Source organism: Magnolia sinica, chromosome 1 (assembly GCF_029962835.1).
Source record: "Magnolia sinica isolate HGM2019 chromosome 1, MsV1, whole genome shotgun sequence".
In the NCBI taxonomy this organism is placed as follows: domain Eukaryota; kingdom Viridiplantae; phylum Streptophyta; class Magnoliopsida; order Magnoliales; family Magnoliaceae; genus Magnolia; species Magnolia sinica.
In genome coordinates this window covers 127,677,269-127,697,075 of record NC_080573.1, presented here as the reverse complement: position 1 = coordinate 127,697,075, position 19,807 = coordinate 127,677,269, and the positions used below count along the sequence as shown (strand labels likewise).

At 40.3% G+C, this 19,807-nt stretch overlaps 1 protein-coding gene and 1 long non-coding RNA gene across 5 annotated transcripts in view; one reads left to right on the top strand and one right to left on the bottom strand.

Moving 5' to 3' along the window:
- LOC131258044 (pentatricopeptide repeat-containing protein At3g06920) overlaps positions 1-18,987 on the top strand; it is a 39,194-nt gene extending 20,207 nt beyond the window's left edge. Inside the window, exons 3-4 of one of the 2 annotated variants that reach the window (XR_009177823.1) lie at positions 18,415-18,489; positions 18,583-18,987. The gene's annotated coding sequence lies outside the window, so the exon portion shown is untranslated. The remainder of the gene's footprint in view (positions 1-18,414; positions 18,490-18,582) is intronic. The other variant, XR_009177824.1, reaches the window with a different exon arrangement.
- Positions 359-7,016, bottom strand: LOC131258068 (uncharacterized). Of its 3 annotated transcripts, none has more exons than XR_009177847.1 (5): positions 6,778-7,016; positions 6,614-6,679; positions 6,447-6,501; positions 1,778-1,830; positions 359-874 (listed from the first exon to the last, which is right to left on the bottom strand). It is a non-coding gene; the product is annotated as an uncharacterized LOC131258068 (long non-coding RNA). The 3 variants fall into 3 exon arrangements; XR_009177854.1 differs by having other exon boundaries at positions 6,447-6,491; XR_009177851.1 differs by lacking the exon at positions 1,778-1,830.
- Positions 18,988-19,807: the final 820 nt, after the last annotated feature.

Here is a 19,807-nt window from a genome sequence, read left to right as displayed (position 1 = left end):
TGAACCGTATTGGTAGCTCACTTTCTGACATGAACCAAAGTAAGAAGCAGGTCTCTACATTTTATTTATTGATTACGTGGGTCATACTGATACATTATATCCATTATGGAAAATTACGTCAATTCTGAGTGGTTATGATAGTCATTGTAGTCTCAGATGAAGTCAGAAATGCTATATTCCCTAGAACTAGTCAGTTGTGGAGTTTTGTTCTCCAGTGGGTCCTATGCAATCCAACGGGGCATATCTGATTCAACCCAAAAGTTGTTGTGGATTTGTCCACCTGAGCCATGGATATGAGTCAGATTTTCGACATAGCCTGCTTATAAACACATTTCATTTCAAAGGGTACACCTAACCATTATAGAGAAAACACAAAATACTAGTGAAAAGGTAACACCCTGCACATCACTGTTCTGGTATCTACTTTACCTGTACTGAAGCGTGTAAAAAAAGTATTGGGCAAACTATGATGTCCAAAATTATCACAAAATAGGAGCACCAATTGATACTATTTAATTACAGTATCATATGAAAGGACTGAAGACGTTATATCAAACCACATTTAACCAAAGAACACCATGTAAAAGGCCAACAAACGATAATAGCCGCCAAGTGCCAACTGCATGAAGCGATGAAAATCTCCATATGGAGGAATCAAACCAATGTTTCTTACAAAGCCACACAACAGGCAGCTTATGACTAATTCCTCCATCTGGTCGATGTGCCTGGCTTCGGAGGCCACGTGTGGAGACACTTGCTGATGGTCTGGGTTGTGCACGTTGCTGTTAAGGGGAATGATAAGCCCTCATTGTTGATTCTGTCCCTTGCAGTGCTTACGAAGTCCTCAAGGTCAAGATGATTCCGGTCTGGCGGCCTGCAGTGATAACGTAATATTTGCAACCCATGTCGTAATTGTTGTATAAAAAAACAGAAAGAGGAGAACATGTTGTCAAACAACCACTTGATCTAAAAGGAACTCCATATAAGAACATACTGGGCAAGGGTAGAGGGACATTCACAACTCGCACCATAAACGCTCCCCGTGAGAGAATATATTAGGGAGGCATAATTGCTACTCCTAGGATTTGAACACTTGACCATCCGCTCTGATACTATGTCAAACAGCCACTTGCTCTAAAGCTCGAGTCATTAGAGGAGGGCATATTAATGTATATCAAGGGACTTTAACACATGTCACACTCTATATTATAATTAAAATTCATATAGTTGGGATACACACACACACACACAGAGACAGAAATGCTCACCTGCGAACCAGTTCGTACGTACTACGTACGAACTTTTTTGAGAACCCATCATACGTGATGTGGATCCAAAATCTGAACCGTTCGTGTGAAGCAGCACCTCATGAAACCCCCCGGGACCAAGTTTTACTTTGATCTAAAACTTTAATGGGCCATGAAAAATTAAAACAGTTTCCTCCCTTGATTTGCATTTCTCTTTGCTATGGCCCACCAGAATTTTAGATCAGGGTGAAAATTTGTCACAGGGGGTTTCATGGGATTCTGCATCACATGGACCGTTCAGATTAGACACCCATGACACGTGTGCAAAGGTGCGCACATGCGTAGGTGCGCAGGGGAGCATGACTCTCTCTCTCTCTCTCTCTCTCTCTCTCTCTCTCTATATATATATATATATATATATATATATATATATCCCAACTGTTATAAGTAGAATGATGTAAACATAACCGAAAAATAATCAACTGTGTATGCCTGTTTCAGTTGGAACAATAAAGCTTATTGAAACGCACCATCGTCCCCAAACTCGCACTTAACCAAAACCTGCTCATATCAGATCTGCAAGCTAAATAACAATAGAAAATGGCAGAGGATAAGGTGTTTTCTATGACAAAATCCCATATCAAAATACTAGCTAACTCTGTAAACAACCTCCTTGTGAAATGCGTCAAAATGAACCTGTAAATGACAGTGAAAGAAACACACTAACACCACAGACAGCACATATTACTAAAATATAAGGATTTTTCAGCATACTATATTAGCGGGGCACGATGGAGAAGTGCCTCCCACATATCAATATCTGAAAATTTTGACCCTGCCAAAAACCTGTTTATGTACAACACCCAACATATCATTATCACAAAACAGAAACTGAAACCACACTTCAGCAGATGTATTGTCCAAAAAATATTCCTAAACCCTAACTGTTTCTATATTCTATTTGAGGTCATCAGATTGCCTTGACGATGTGTGACTGGATCAGCCAACAGATCCATGTCATCCTGTGGTGTGGGGCCATTGTAAGGAAATTAATTGCCGCAGAGTCATCCCAAGACATAATTGACCCTGCATTCATTACGTCTTTGTCTGCCAACCCCTTCATTTCGTCGAGCAATGCATTAACTCGACACATTCGGGTCATCTCTTTCCCATCCGCAGCCGCCATAGCTAGACAATCCAAAGTTGCAAACATTCCATCTATGCTGGAATGCAGGACATCAGTGCTAGAACCAACTCTAGCTTTCTTCCTGGATCTAACTACCTGGAGCTAATTGTGCTCTGCGTATTAACTGAAGTAGGTGTTCTATGTGCGGGTGTTCGCAAACCATCATTCGCACCAAACGTAGTATCAAATGAAAAATGATGTTCCGGACCACCATCATCATAATCTTCAAAGTCCAAGTGAATTGTCTCTTCGGATTCCTTCTCCAAATTAATCCCATCTTCCATATCATCTCGCACACGTCTATTACTTGAATTTACATTGCAGTAACCAATAACCAACTTGTCCGTTGTAGCCTGGTCAAACCCAAAAATGATTGCAAGATCATCAAATCTTGGTTGGGATTTTCCTCATAACTTCCCTGCTTTTTTTGTGGCACTGCACGTGCGCAAAAAAGAAAATTCTTTTAAGTTATTTGCAGTATGAGATTGACATTTGTAAGGGAAAGGTAACAGAAATACTGATTAGACATTATATAGAGATGCACCTTACAATACTTCTCCCAAACTTCGTCAGGAGCTACCACTACCATCTTATCTGGATTCCATCCGAATTTGGAAGTATTTCACATATTCTTGATGATATTGTAATTCTTTTTTAAAACATGCATGTGATTTTGAATTTGCTCCTTTGTCAAGCACATACCAAGCCTCTTTTTCATTTCATATACAACCGCATTATAAGCATCATGCCTAAATCCATTTTTAGCTTCCGTCCGAATTCTACTTGCTCCAATAGAATGTTTATAAGGACGCTGTTCATCCTACCCTTCCAGAATATTTTACCCTTGAACGTCCCACTTTCTGACATTGATTTACGATCATATTTCCGCGGAGATTGTTGTGCGGGTGTTTCCAAAGGCACTTTTCCTTTTTCTTTCGATAGTGTGGAGGGCCCTCGTCGCTGTGACATGTTCATTTCAACTTGACAAAAAACTTACACAAGTTTTTTTTTTCTACTGCAACATGATAACAACCCTACCATCTATATTCATACTAACATATTACACCACACATAAAAGCATATAATTATACTGAAGTAGAAAAAGTTATTGCAGAGCGTATAAGACACCTCCTAAAAGATGTTAAACGTGAAAGTAAATTTATTACATCACCGCCAAAATTCAAAATATTTAATTGCTCATATCGACATTAGGATGGCTATCTATCCACATCCTATCCGCAGTTGAGTTGCACTTTCGTGCCCATGCATCCCTCCTTGCTTGGGACACGTTCACCAACAAAATTCCCTTGTCTGTGACATTCAACTCAACTGGTGTAGGGTTTATCTCTTCAACTCTGACAATATCTGCATCTGACTCTTCCAACTCACTCTCACCTATGGCGCTAATGAAGTTGTGTAGGATACAACAAGCGATTAAAATTTTAGCTTGTGTCTCGAACTTAAACTGGGGTGCAATTTTGAGTATTGAGAATCTTCCCTTTAAGATTCCAAACACACGTTCGATGACGTTACACACTTGTACATGCCTTTTTTTTTTTTTTGGGTTAGCTTGTTGGTACAAACCCATGTCAGTACACACACTCCATGTTAGCCACCCCCGCTAGGGATTGATACCAAGATGAAATGAGGTTGTACATGCCTGTAATTGAATAATTCCTTCTTGTTGGATGGATTCTTACCAGTACAATACTCATTTAAATGGTATCGTACACCTCTGTAGGGTGCCATAAATTCAAGAGTGTGAGCATATCCAGCGTCCACCATGTAGTACTTTCCCACAAGTCGTCGACAAATTATTATAAGGATAATATCATTATTTCGAAGATGATGCTTACTATTTTTTTTTGTCAGCTTGTTAGTACACCCACTGTCAGTTGACACTTCACTGTTAGCCACCCCCACTAGGGATTGATACCAAGACCTCAGTGTTGAAACGTGGTATCTTTCACTCAGTCTACCACTTGAGATATGGATCTGGTGATGCTTACTTGATATTATACATAAAATTATATTGTGGGACCAATAAATTGTCTGGTCAACAAGTCAATGCGTTATGCAATACCCTTGCATTGGACGTCGATCCCTCCCATCCAGCAAGCACGTAGGCAAATTTCATATCGAATCTGCAGACTACCATAACATTCTGTGAAATTATGTCTTTCCTACTCCCGAATGCTACGACTCTTGTTTGAGACATGTAAGCAGGAATGTGAGTTCCGTCTGTTGTTCCTATGCAATCCTAAGTAGAGAAGGACTGTAAGTATTTGTGCTTGTGCCAAGCGTATTATGATGAGACGAATATTTACGAAGATAAAAGAGGATGGTTTTATACCTGGATGTAAGTGCTCCAGTTGGGGTTTGTGGATATTTCTGTGGGAGTTTCAAGGCGAGGGAACTTCACATAGTCGGGATAGAGATCGACAATGACGTTGAGTACTCGGTTAAAATGTCTACTTACAGTCTCACTTGATTGTACAAACCTGTGCCCTATGACACAGTTATGTACATTATGGCCAATTGTGTGTAGAAAGAGAACAACCCGTTCCTCCAGACTCCAAAGTAACACGTCTTGTGTCGTGAAGCAAGTCTGTCTCTCAACATGGCTCAAAGACGGAAGAAAGATTCCCTCGTCATTCTCAGTTGCGACAAACAATCTGTCGCTTTTAAGGACAATCCCACTTATAAACAGGTTCCTCATCCGATTTCCTTGGTGGTTCTTTGCAAATGCACTGACGATAATAATCGGCAACTGTCATTACTGTAACAGATGCGGCCAAGGTAGCAGCTACTGCAACCATTTCATCTTCACGGTCCCTAGATTTAGTCATATTAAATGAACGAGCATGTGGCTGAAAATTTAGGCGGACATGAATAACCTAAATAAGGAAAACTGTCCACCTCTTCCTACAGGTAGTTATCAACATCCCATTGCATGTACAAATGCCCCAAAGCGAATTTATATTTTCTACGACCTAAAACTACGACATTATTTTTGTGAGTTCAGTACTTTTGAAAGTAGATCTACTCTTTAACACATTATATTTACAGGTCAGTTAATTTTTATTTTTATTTTGTATTATGGTTTTACAGGTCGGTATAATACTCTTAAATTGGATTTAGGAAAATTACGATTTGTCATCGAAGAGAATGAGTTAAAATAGAAACAACTGACATTGGATTACACCGTGGATGGTTGTTCTGGTTGACGCATCAAACAAATATTGGGGTCGAAGCAGCATGAAATTCTAGGAAATGGTCGAATTTTAAACAAATATAGGGACTGTAAAGTTCAATCCATTCTAACCCGCCTTTGATTCTGCCCAAATGGAAATGAGCGGTATAGAAATTGCATGTCTCAGTCAGTGGTAGGCGTCATCTTCACCCCCATAGATGTCGGAGCGGGCCCATTTATAGGACCCACACTAGGTCGTTGAAATCTTCGCGCACCACTGCATAAGGACTAATGAAGACATATGGAAGGCGAATCTAATGATACATGGAGCATGTTGGGGAGTTTTATTCACAGACCAATGAGGATGATGTTTGTCATGAACAAGTCTACTGATTATGAAGAAAGATTAAACATTGGCAACAAAATATCCTTGGGAGATTGCTGGTTTGCATAAACAAGTGCAGTTAATTTGAAAGATAATTCAGCCATAAGTACTAATTCCAAAAATCGATTCCTAAATGTAGCATATGAATTACAGAAGCACACATGCAACCCAGAAATGGTGGAAATCCACAAATAACCCACATGCACGAATGAGAATCACAATCTGCCGGCATAAACAACTGCCCTACTGTTAAAGAAAGATATATCATACATACGAATTAGAGAAGCGTGGCAAAAAACCTACAAAGGGGAGAAAACCACAAACAACAAACATGCAATCAGACATTTTAGAGAAGAACCACAAACATGCAACCTCTGTTGGCAGAAAACCCACAAAGGGGGAAAACCACAAACAGCAAACATTCTGTGATCTTACCACTTGCAGCGTGTGGATGACTTCCTCTGCTTCCAAATGCTTCTTCTTCTCGGCACTGCGCCATCAAAGGTGAATAACAAGTCTCAATATATGTAAAAAAATCTATTGGTGCAGAGAAGATGAGAGGAGATGAGTTGAGATGGACTATTCTTAAATTCCGGTCTTACTGTGTTCTTGGTCGACGTTTTGGCCACGCAATTGTCTAATTCCTCCAAATCACTCTATCACCGGCCCTGTTACAGGTGTTGGAATGAGAAAACTTATCGGTGAAGGAACCTAGATGAAAAATGAAGACTAAATCTGTGAGGTAGCAAGTCAGTGATCTTTCTACTGCCGTGGAACATTTTGATTTCTCTGTAGCCACTTCATCCCTCGTCCGGTGGAACGAGGATTCAATCGACTTCCATAGAAAGACACCGATTCCGGAGAGGAGGAGAAGTTAATGATGGAAGTCATTTGTTGTGTACAAATGCTCTCATGCACCGTTGCTTACCAAAATATGATAGATGTGACTTTCATATCCGGGTGAATCTGCCCGGAATTAACACCTGCAGACTGGCGTAAACACGCCATCTGCGTTTCGCGGTTTACCGAGACGAGGAGATACAAAGGGCCACACGCAAACAGTAGATTGTTCTGCGTGTGAGTTCACCGCAGTACAAGCACGTGTAAACCATACCATCCAAACACGCCCTAGTATGGATTTAGCAAGATTGTACCAGCATAAATGGATAGAAAACAGTGGGATCTCCTCCCGAAGCGGTCACAGATGCCATTATTAAATTTGAATAAACTAAAAAAAGTAGATTTTTTAATGACGAATCCACTAATCAATGCTTAGACCTAGTATACTCAACATGGACCATCAATTTCCAAAACCATTAACTTGATCATCCGATCAAAGTGATTTGAGAGGGATGGGCAATCAAGGAGGGGACCCACTTGATGTACATTCTATATAAATGGTCAGACTTTTTCTAGTATAATCAATAAGATTTATCCATTTCTATATCCATTGATCAGATGGCTAGGAGCGTTTGATCAAAGTGATTTGAGAGGGATGGGCCAGCAATGGTGGTCCCCACATGATGGGTGACTTTGTGAGGGATGTCCAAATAGATTAATATCTATATTTTGGATACATACTACGAACGTAAATGGATTTTCACAGAAGTGTGTAATATATAGCTCAAACAAACGTAAGAAAATGACTTGCATAGGAAAAATAGACCAAAAACACAAATGTCGTAAACTGCTTACATGGTGAAGCATCTACCTATGCAAGTGGATTCCTGGTAAAATACTTTTACCGCGTAAAGTATTCACATTAGTTTGCAGACAAACGCACCCTTATGGATTGCTAAAACTACAGAGTATTTAAGGACATGGGAATGATTTTAAACTAAACATCAGGTCATCTAGGTAATTTGGGGTTGGATCAGCATGCTTTCTGCCGAAGATAACTTTTTTTTGGACAGAAAAACTTTGATACTATGGCAAAACAAGGCGATCAATAGACAGTAGTTCTACACTTGGCATACGAGTATATGCCATGGGTAGAAGCTCTAAATGCGTTCATATTAAGCACCATGCTCTGTCCTATAAAAAAAAAAAAACCCAAAAAACAAAAAAGCACCATAGTCTGTCAGAGTTTCAAATAACTCTCCTTTTACGCTTCTCCACCTGTGACCCACATCTTCCAAACCGCTTCCACTATTCGCATGCATTTCATGGGTCATATGTATTAGTATATCTTGGATACATATAATGAAATAAACCAGGGAAAAGGTCTACACACCATTAGTTTTATGGATTGCTAAAATTATGCATTATTTAAGGACATAGGAAGGCTTTTAAACTAAATGTAAGGGCATTTATGTAATTTGGAGGTGCATCCATGTGTTGTCCCTCAAAAGTACTTTGTTTATAGATTGGACAAAACATAACTGCTTCCTCTCACCATGTTATGCACTGATCAAATGTTCCAACCGTCCAAAATCAAATATATGCCTGTAAAGGTGCGTTTAGGCAAGGAATCTCTTTGTATGCTATTGCATGCTAATATGGAGATGTTGATAATTGGGTAGTGTGTGTTTAGGTTTTCTAAATGCATTTTGGAAAAGAGTTATATGAAGGGGAAAAAAAACCTCTTGAACTCTAGCAAACTTGCAAACATCTTCATATCTCCATGTGCATTTCATGTCCGTGTTTAATATCTGTATATCTATCCATATTGCTGTTAGAAGTCAAAATCATTGTTGAATTTTCATTTTTGTAAATAATTTACTTTTTAAAAAACTTTTAATTGACTAAAATGCCCCTTGAATCTATAACAAAACTACCCATAAATACCATCATATGATCCTCTCACGTGTGCAAGGTAATTTATCTATAACTAGAATTTTAACCGGATAAGTTATGATTCTTCCATGAGATTTAGGAAGTTTGCTAATCGATGACCCCTGCATATCCAGTTTGTGTTCATGCACTAACATGCTATGTAGGCACGAGATCCAAGACCTCCATCTGGATGGAAAAGTACTTTGATCATCTTGCCTAAAAAATATTTTTTTGAAGACAAAGGATGTCCCCGCCCCTTTTGAGGTGAGACTATTCTCTGGCATCTCTACTGATAATCTGCCTAAACAATATAATCACCTACAAGTTAAAACAATCTTTTTCTGGCTGCTTGTTATATATATCGTGGCCCATCTTTGGTGTCTAAGCCATCCATCAGGTGGTTTGTTTAGTCCACATACCTATATTGTTTATATCTTAGGTGTATGTTACCAACGGCCGATAGGTCCCACTATTCGTTCGGTTAGGATTTGAATTACATGCCATGGTGTGGAGGAAGGGAGGTTGTGTAGGGAGGTGATTGCTAGCAAATATGGCACTCAAGAAGGGGGTTGGTGGTTGAAGGATTCGTCGGTTTAAAGGACTTTTGGGCTGTGGAAGGCGGTTTGCAGAGTGGTGATTAAGTTTAAGGAGTGTGTTCGGTTCTCTTGTAGAGATGGGTAGAGAATCTAGTTTTGCGTAGACTTTTTGAGAGAGATCACTTCAGGAGTTGTTTCCAGGGTTACCCTGCCTCGCTTCGGGTTGGAATGTCACGCCCTAAACTCGAAAAACGGGCTCACAAAATTTTCGATCGTCGAATCCGGAGCCGACAACCTCCGTAGTGCCCCATTCTCGAATCCCGGCACTCACATGCCAGATTCCAATCCTGGGATTCTACAAGGAGGATTTTCAGTATGATTTTTTTGGTAATGGAGCATAACCACAAACATAACCAAGTCACAAAACAACATCACCACATATCTACTATATCAAAAACTTTTTAAGTACAATGCGGAAAGGAAAATACAAGGTGATCAAAAAGCTCCAAAATGATCAGATGTGCACTCCTACCTCAACGCTGCTGCTGTCCAACGACACCTGCACGCAACGGTCGTGCATAAGCTTACAAAAGCTTAGAGGGTGGTGTAAGTGTGTGCGCAAGGCAAGCGCTAAGTGTACAATATCAGAGTAATGCGGAAATATGCGGGTAAGTCCATGAATGCAATCGGCTATACCAAAACGATGTGATGCAAGACATGAATGCTATCGGCTATACCCAGGTCATGCGATGCGAGGCCTATGTAGTCAAATGTCATATGCGAGATGCAAAACAAGCATGCTAGTCCTCATCAAGTACACATATCAATACAGTTCCTCTTTGGATATCATCGGGGTCTAATACACCTCACACTGACTGCCTCCTCCCTAGCTGCATAGTCAAGCAAGTGGAAGAGACCACACTATCCGCCTGATAGCCCCCTCACTCGGACTGATAAGGTCACACCCCCTTCCAACCGACCACAACATAGTGGGAGACGCGGCCTACTGGTATTCGGCACTCGGACGCTCATGCATCCACTCGGTCTAGACGTTGGAGCATTTCCTGGTACTAAAAAGGTTCTGAAATTTTCACCCAAGGACATCCTAAGTGCTCACAATGCTAGAGCCAATATTTTCGGTATCTGATACGACCATCCACGATGTGTCTGTGGAGGCCACGGCCCTGATGTCGCTAAGGCATGCAGTGATCAAGTCACACATATGCGAGATGCATGAGTCACACCGTACAATCATGCAGCAATCTTGCGCGTACTACGCGATTATGTGGGGCACTGTCTCATAAGGAGTCCCGTAAATGTTTCAGCCCAACGGCTTATGCTATGGTCAAACATTCCTCATATTAAGCATACATATGATGCGTATGGGCATGAATCATAGAGCTACACTACGGATGTTATAAAGTGATGAATTATCAACAAGTATGGGCTTATCAATGAGCCCTAAGAAGAGTTACAACGCAGACATTTAACTAACATTGTACTTACAATGTGGACGTCAAACTAACATTGTTCCCAAGGCATGGCCCGCCATAAAATATCATTACATAAACCGTAGGGAATCACACATTGCAATGGGCCTACATACATCTCATTGGGCCTCGACCCATAGGCCTTAGATACATCAAATGGGCCGTCTCATATGGGCCTTATATAAATCAAGTGGGCCGCATCAATGGGCCTTATATAAATCAAGTGGGCCGCATCAATGGGCCTTATGTAAATTGCAATGGGCCATAACCCTTGGGCCTTGAATATATCAAAATGGACCTTATAACATGGGCCTTACATTTATATCAAGGTGGCCCTCAACAACAGCCACAAATACATCGAATGGGCCTAATCACATGGGCCTTATGTACATCAGATGGGCCACACCAATTGAGCCCCATGTCTATACTCAAGTGGGCCCCAACAATGGGCCATAATACATCAAGATGGGCCTAATCCTATGGCCTTATATATATACCAAGGTGGGGTCCACTTGGACTAAGATCTGTCTTATTTTTAGTCTCAAGTCTGTAAAATGAGCTTTCAAAATGGTTGGACAATTTGAATGCAACACAAGCATCATGGTAGGGGTCCACATGAAGGCCCACCATCATATATATATATATATATAATTTATATACAGTATATATATACAATATTACATACAATATATATACAATATTACATACAATATAATATATGTATGTATATATATATATATATATATATATATATATATATATAAAATATTATAATATATATATCTACACACATGCGCACACACACGCGCGCGCGCGCGCAGAGATGCTGTGGATAGAACACGGGGATTGGTTTCATCGTCCACTGTCGGTGGATAGTGAGAATGAACACATACATAACTGTGGGTCCCATGTGGGGCCCACCATAATGTTTATTTGCAATCTAACCTGTTGGTAAGGTCACACGACCCTGGATGAAAGGGAAAAACAAATTTCATCTTGATCCAAAACTTCAGTGGGCCCAAAAATGGGTTTCAATGGCAGACAGTTCAACCCCACTGTTTCCCCTGATGTGGGCCATCTGAGACTTGGATTGGCCTGATTTTTGGAGGGGGCCCACTGCTGGAAGTGGCCCACCCAATGAACGGGTTGGATGACAAATATACATCGTGGTGGGGCCCACAGCTGGAGCCGTGGGTCCTGCCTATAGACTGCCCGCCCCCCTGGCGCAGGCGCGGTCTGCGCCTCTGACAGCAGCAGCAGCAATGCTGCTGTTGTATATTTTGTTTTTTTTTTTGTAAAAGGGGTTTTTCTGAGGTTTTTCTCAGGTGGGGCCCACACCGGCAAAATCTACTCCGCCCACTGGCTTCCATGGTTCAAAACAAGCCGAACAAGCCCAATATCTGATATTTTTCGGTGTATAGAGACGGCGGGGTAGTTTTCAATGGTAGAAACCACTGTTTCATATGCTATGGCCCACCAGAAGATCGGATTGACCCCATTTTTCGACTCAACGCCTAGAATGGTATGAGGAAAAGGGTGGACGGTGTGGATTGAATACATACATCAAGGAGGGGCCTATATGAGTGGGCCACCCAAAAAGCTTGGAAACAAGCTAATATTTGTGTTTTCCCAATCCATGTCACGTAACACATACATTCAAGGTGGGCCCGGCTTAGGTGGGCCACCACATGGAGGATGGTGTGGGTGCAACACATATAAGGTGGGCCCTATTTATAAATGGCTTGGGTAAAAGTCATGACTCATGGTAGGGTCCATCCAAGCGGGCCACACAACCATATCATCACAAAAAGGAAAAGAGAGAGAGAGAGAGAGAGAGAGAGAGAGAGAGAGAAATAGAGTGGGACACGCGTGATGGAGGGACCCCGACACTATGGGCCCTCCCTTGAAATCGATCATACATCAAGTGGGTCTCATTGCACGTGGGCCCATCAAATTGAAAATCAACGGTGGAGATCCTTTCTCCACCAAAATGAAAGGTCTAGATGACCCTATTTATGCAAGAAAATAAACATCATGATGGGGTCCATGGAGAATGGCCCCATCATGGAATGATCATGAGCATCAAGGTAGGTCATCGGTCACACCTAGGGTCCAAAGTGAGATCCATACCATCAATCGGTAAGCCTCACTTGGCCCTTCATCAAAAAAAAAGGAAATCTAGGCCTAATAGAGCACCCACCGTTCGATCTTCTTGGTCCGTTGGAACATCGATCTCCTTGTGTCTCACTTGATGAAGAGGATGAGAAATGAAGGGCTAGGATGATGGATTTTTGGAATGGAAAGGTAGGCCACCAAAAATCATTTTTTTCTCTCCATGGGAAGGCTTGGATGTGGGTTTTTTTTTGCTTGCTTGGGATAGAGTGTTGAGAAAGAGAGAGAGAAGAGGTTGTAAGGAGAGAGAGTGATGGATGTGAGTGATGGGTGAGGTGATGGTGTACTTGACATATATGGGTGTGTAAGAGAGAGGGTGAGAGAGAGTTGACTTGGTGGTTGCTTGGGGATGGGGTGAAAGGTGATGTGTACTTGACATGAAGTGATTGATTGATGGATTGATTGATTGATTGATGGGACATGTCGTAGAGATTCTCTTGGGATTGCAAACATGCGGTATTTTCTCGAACTGAATGCCGGCCCACATCTCCCTGCCAGGGTATCGGATCGGTGCACGAGTCGCGGCGTTGGAACCGCGGCGACGGTGCAGTCGCAATGGTACAAGTCTCGGATAAAGTCAACTCGATTTTACAGGATACGACTTAGGGTCATGCGCAAACATTGATTATCGGTCGCAGGTTGTTAGAATTCGACGGGAATGATCGCGGGATTCGACGAAACAGTACGGACTAGGATACAGATCTTACATGGAACGTACTCGTTGCTCGTATTTCTCCTTCTCCGCAAATGTAGTTGTTTGGTCACCTCCTTGCAAGAGGAACCTGATGGACGTGGAAGCGAAGTTCATTCGACTATTGGCAATGCTCCATTGTGTCAGGCCATCTTTGGGTGAGAGGGACTCGATGCTATGGATTGAGGTCAAATCCGCCCGGTTCTCAATTCCCTTTTTATATAGGATGTTGACTATTTGCTCTTTAGGTGTGAGGCGTGGTCAGACTTCATACATCTGGTCTTATAGGCTCCTCCTTAGGTCGAGACTTTTGCTTGGTTATTGGGAAGAAACAAGGTGCTCACTATAGACAATTTGCAAAGAAGAGTGATGGTGATTCCTAATGGTTGCATCATGTGTATGAGGGATGTAGTTTCAGTGAGCCAATTGTTAACCATTAGGCGTTCGCTCAGAAGATGTGATAGATAAATTCTTCAACGCCTCTTGGGTGATGCATGGGTCTATCAACACTCTCTTCCTTGCGTGGCATGGGGGAGTAGGGAGTAAAGACCATAGTGTGTCTGTTACATAATGGTAACGACCGTTACGTAATGGTAACGGTGGCAACCATTACATGTTATGGGGTCTTCATAATCGTGCATGTCAACATCTTTTTTTTCTTTTCCTGCAAGTGTCTAATGGCCCCCAAAGTGGATGGACCTTTCTTTTATAATATCTTCAAATGGGATGATCCTGACCTTTTGATTGTTGTTCACAACCCCAAGTGTAGGGTTGCGATGTAGTAATAACTCGTGAGAACAAGGTCGAATCCACAGGGACTAAACTTGTACGTATTCTGGAAAGAACTAGAACTAGAACTAGAAGAAAATCTAAATCTAAATTCTGGAATAAAAGAGAGTAATTGTGAATAATGTTTAAACTATCAATTAAAAGTGGGAACTAGGGTGCCAATGATTCACTTGTAGCTATTAAGATGCTACCTTGCTTGATTCAATAAACACAATTGGAATTGGAATCTTATCCTATCCAATTGGAAGATAAAACAATTTAAATCAAATTTGAACTTTTTATTGACTTAATTCTCAATGAAGGAGAATTGTGAAGATTGGAAGGGATTCCATCACCCTACCATGCCCAGGAGACGATGGTGAACAATGAGATTTACCAATCTCACCATCTCAAAACAAAAAAAGAAGATATCCAATGATATCACAACATCTATTGTAATTTGAGTCACAATAAATAATAAAAAACTGAAAATATTCCTTTAATATCAAACTAGAAATCAATGAAGTTCAATAAGAACAAGAATCACAACATAATAAACATCCCAACACACTACAAGCTTCACCTCTTAGCCCTAGCGAAGAGGTTTAGCCAATTATAGACATGATTGAAACCAAATCTCTTAAACATAGTATGAAAAATAAACTGGGGAAGAAGAAAAACTTTTTGACGGGTGCTCCACCCTTGTGCTATGCTCCTTAAGACTTTTTCAAACCCTAGAAGACCCTTTGGAGCATCCTAGGGAGTCCTATTTATAATTGTGAAACTCCAACTTTCGCACCTAGTTGGAAAAATCTAGAAACCGCCTTAAATTTACGCACTCTCCACAGTTTGCTAAATTAAACTTCACTCTGTATAGTTTTCCAAAATATACTTCACTCTGCACAGCTAAAATAGACTCTGAGTTTCAGAATATATATTTTTAAGATAATTTTAGGAATATGTTTGTTTTCAGAATAATTTCAAGATTCTTTTTCTTCACTTCAAATCTTTGATTCTCTTCATTCCTTATTTGATTTTCTTGGATCTTTGGCATGTGAATTCTTCATTAATGACTTTCAAATATCAAAATCTTCATTTAGTAATCTTTTGAGTATAAATCTTCATTTTGGCATCAATTTCACCTTAAGCTCTCAAAATCATATTACACATGAAAATATGCATGATTAAATCAATTAAGCACTATCATGTTTATAAAACCAAGGTATAAATAGGGAGAAATATGCAATATTTCACACTCAACAATTGTGCACGTACAGATAAGACAGTAGAGAAAAGGAAATAGAACACCCATCTATGTTCAACTGTAAACAGGCCCCAGATTGGGTGGCTATGAATTTTCCTTGTACAGGAGGTTTTTGTGCCATGTTCCATCCATAGTGGTGCACATTGCCTTAATCTTTTTTATTATTATTGTTTTTGTTTTTGTTTTGTTTTGTTTTGTTTTTTTGTTTTTTTTTTTTTTTTTTTCTAACTCTAGTTTCAATGCCATCAATCAAGGGAGTGTAAACCTTTGACTTCTTTCTTTTGCCAACCACAGTTTGAATGCCATAGATCGAGGGTCCGTATTGTCTGCTCAATGCAATTTTTGGATGTTGTTCATCGAAAGTAGTGCCAGCAGATGGAATCACTTGTTTTCATTATTCGCCTTGAACTTTTCTTCCATTGTCTCTTGTCCTAGTCAAGATATCCCATTTAGGGAAGGTAAATAGGCAGCTTGACTCTCTGATTTTTAGTTTGTAAAAGTGTAGCCCACATCGATATCTTGGGTCAATAATTCACGAGAGATTAAGAAGGATGTTGTTCTGGAGTATTTTGTGATTGGTGTGTATCAATCAAACTGAAGGGAAACTTTTATACGATAGTCAATGGCTATAAGACTAGCCATGCTTTATAGGACCGAATGTTGGGTAGTTAAGGAACAACATGTTCATAGGATGAGTGTAGATGAAATGAGGATGTTGAGATGGATGAGTAGGTAGGCAAGGAAGGATAAAATTAATAATGAATGCACTCAAGGGAACTTAGGAATAGTACCAATAGGTAATAAGATGAATGTAAGTAGATAGATGGTTTCGTCATGTGTAATAGAGATCAAGAACTGCGCCGTTTAAGAGTGAGTTGGTACAAGTTAAAAGCCTAAAATGGCAAGTGGAAGGTCTAAAGGATGTGGGTAAGGGTAGTAAGAAACAAGGTATTCAATAATGGTAACAGTGGCTGTAACAGGCAACACCATACCATTACTATACGGGCCGTAATGGCGATCATGGCCATTAAAAAAAACTGATCAGCCATGTTGCGGGGCCATAATGGCCATTATGGGCCATTTTTTTTTCCCTAACGGCCGATAGGGCCCTGTAATGTGGAACACTTCCAACCATTACCATTATGTAATGGCCATGACGGTCATTATGTAACCGTTTTTTTGATACCCTGGTAAGAAAAGACTTGATGACCTATGGTCAAATTGCAGTTATGGCCCTTGATAAAGTGGATTGGCTGAACAGGATCTGTGTAGCCAATCCCAATTAGTTGGTATGAGGCTTAGACGGCGACAATGACGACAAGTGTGGCTCACATTTAGAGATCCAAATTGTTGTTGTTATGAGCCCCATTGTATGTTAGTCATGCTCCAAAAATCCCCAAGGGTAAATGCCAACGCTTCAATGGCAAGGATCTTCAAATCTGGGGCACTTGTATCTGCTGGCCATCCACCTTGAGGTCTACCCTATCAATGGTTTGGATCACTGGACCTTGGACTCTTACAAACTGAAAACATGAGCAAACTGTATTTTCCTTATTGATCGTGCATCTTGTCTTTCTTTTATCCTCGATTATATGATATCACAAACCATGATTGATGTAAAGAGTTTTTTTTTTCCTGCTCTATGAAACGAACTGTGCTAAAGAAAACATTCTATTTCCAACAGGAAAACACCATTTTGTTACATATGGCACACATGTTTGGGATATCCAAACAAATCACCTTTTGGCTCTGACTGTAGATGGACCCTAGCTCAAAAGTTCAAACTGTTTGGGTAATCCTAGCCTCAGATGGGAGAACTTTTCTCCCATTGAGATTTGATCCGTGGTTGGTTGAATGTGAACCATAGTAATTTCTCTTCTAACCATCTATTTTTCCACCACCGATTGAAGTTTTACGATTCCTCGAATCAAGGGGATTTTTGCCTCGTGGAACATCTGCAGTGGGCCTGACAATAGAACTACTTAGACCACTGGATCCAGGCCCCATTCATCCCCCACTTACACTTACACTAAAAAACCAACCTGTATTGGACAACCTTTCTGCCCAAAGCCTTGTATACTATGAGGTTTGCTACACAAGCCTCTGCAGGTTAGTCTGTCTCTATGCCACCACATCTGTCAAGGTGGCATACAGATGATGTCCACTTGGTTCTGCCATATGGATGCCGTGACTCTATAATTGGGCCATTTCACCAATAAAGCGAGCTGCATTTTAGGAAAGTATAAAAATGAAATTAGTAGGTATTGCCAATCAGTTGTCATTTGGGAAGTGCCATCTCTCAAAAAAAAGAAAAGAAAAGGGGAAGTGCTTCCATGTGCATTCAAGACCATTTGGGGTCAGCTTGCAAAAGCTCTATCTCTCTTTTGAATTTCAAAAGCTCCATATCTGACCATTGTGGAAGGCCTATTGTTGAAATTAACCGAACCTTTCATATGAATGAATAGCCCTCAAACACTTCTTTTGAATAAATGAAAATTTGTGATTTGTGAGACACCCACATGCACCTTTTCATGCTCTATACGCACCAACCTAATAGGTACATTGGACATCTAATGTGTCTTATTTATTTATTTATTTATTGTTTCTGGCATAGTGCGCATCCTTATCTTTTATTTTCTTATTTGAGTATTCATTGTTTTTTTTTTAAAAAAAAAATATAATTAATTAATTATTTAATTTATTGCAGAATGATAGAAAAAACAAATGAGAAGCTTGAATGAGTGCAAGGAAAAAAATAAAATGAAAGAAATAACAAGAGACGGTACTCTCCTCTCTTAGAAATCATAAATAGTAGCATCACTTGCATCAAATATTTTTATTTGATATACGTTATAACCCTACATTGCTGTTGCAGGTATTGAGTTGGATTTTGCCCTATACTTGGATGAAATAACTTCAACAATATCAAATATCAAAGCAGTTAAGTATCATTATCACCATTTAAGCCTTACCCCAACTAATTGGGGTCCGCTAATTCATGTTGGTTGTGAGAATGATCAAATGAACTTACATGAGCCGCCACAGAGAGAGAGAGAGAGAGAGAGAGAGAGATTATTATGATGATACCATTCGGGAAGTCAGTGTTGATGTCAGGTAGGTTCACTCATCTGGTGGGGCCCACTTCAAATTGAAGTACCGCTTGCGCAAATGCACACTCATTTTACTAACTATGAGGTCTTGTAAAATGAAGTAAGAAATAGTTGTACTATTTTTTCTGAATTAATTTGATCAAATATCTGTTATTGAACTTGTATTGCCATGATTCAAAAGTGTTTTCCACCTCACATTTGACTAAGTATATATAAAGGGTGTTTAGCATCTCTTTCCCTAAAAATTTAAGCAAGCCAGGCTTCGGTTTAAATATCAATGATTGCCCGTGATTTGGGCTAGTGTGGGATCCACCGAAGAATGTGATGGTCCTGGCCCACCAAGCCCTCTGCATAAAATATTCAAAAGAACTTTAAATCCATCGAACTTAAGTTCCCAAATTCATATGCAAAATAGGTAATGGCCCAAAAACAGGATAAGGTTACACGCACGTGAAATGGTTAGAATGGTACCTACTTACTATCCTAACGAAAGCATAACCCTATAGTAGTTGCAGAGTCTAAGAAAGCATGTGAGTTACACACGTGTAACCCACCTTTAGGGCTTGAAAGTTGAAAGCGTGGATGGTGGACCACCTTATCACGTAAACTTGAAAACCATGTCACACCATGTCGTTTGCAAGCTTTCGATGTGTTATGGTACGAGGCCCGGTCCATGTGGAATGGACTCTATCAATGCTCTATGAGGTGATCTAAGCCATTGAATGGAATGAAGATAGTGCTTTTGTTTAAAATGGAGTATGAATGGTTAGCAAGCTCTGCACGCACCATTACACTGTACGTGTGGGACATCATGTTGAATGTGGATGATTGGCAAGTATTTGTATACTGTCCTCTGTTCACACGAGGGGCATTGCTACTATTGATTGTCAGATCAACCATATGGACGACTGAGATATTCGATTAAGTGTGGCATTAGTTAGCCATAGCAGGTTAATGCAATGGGATAGTGTCACTGACCAAAGGAGTGGA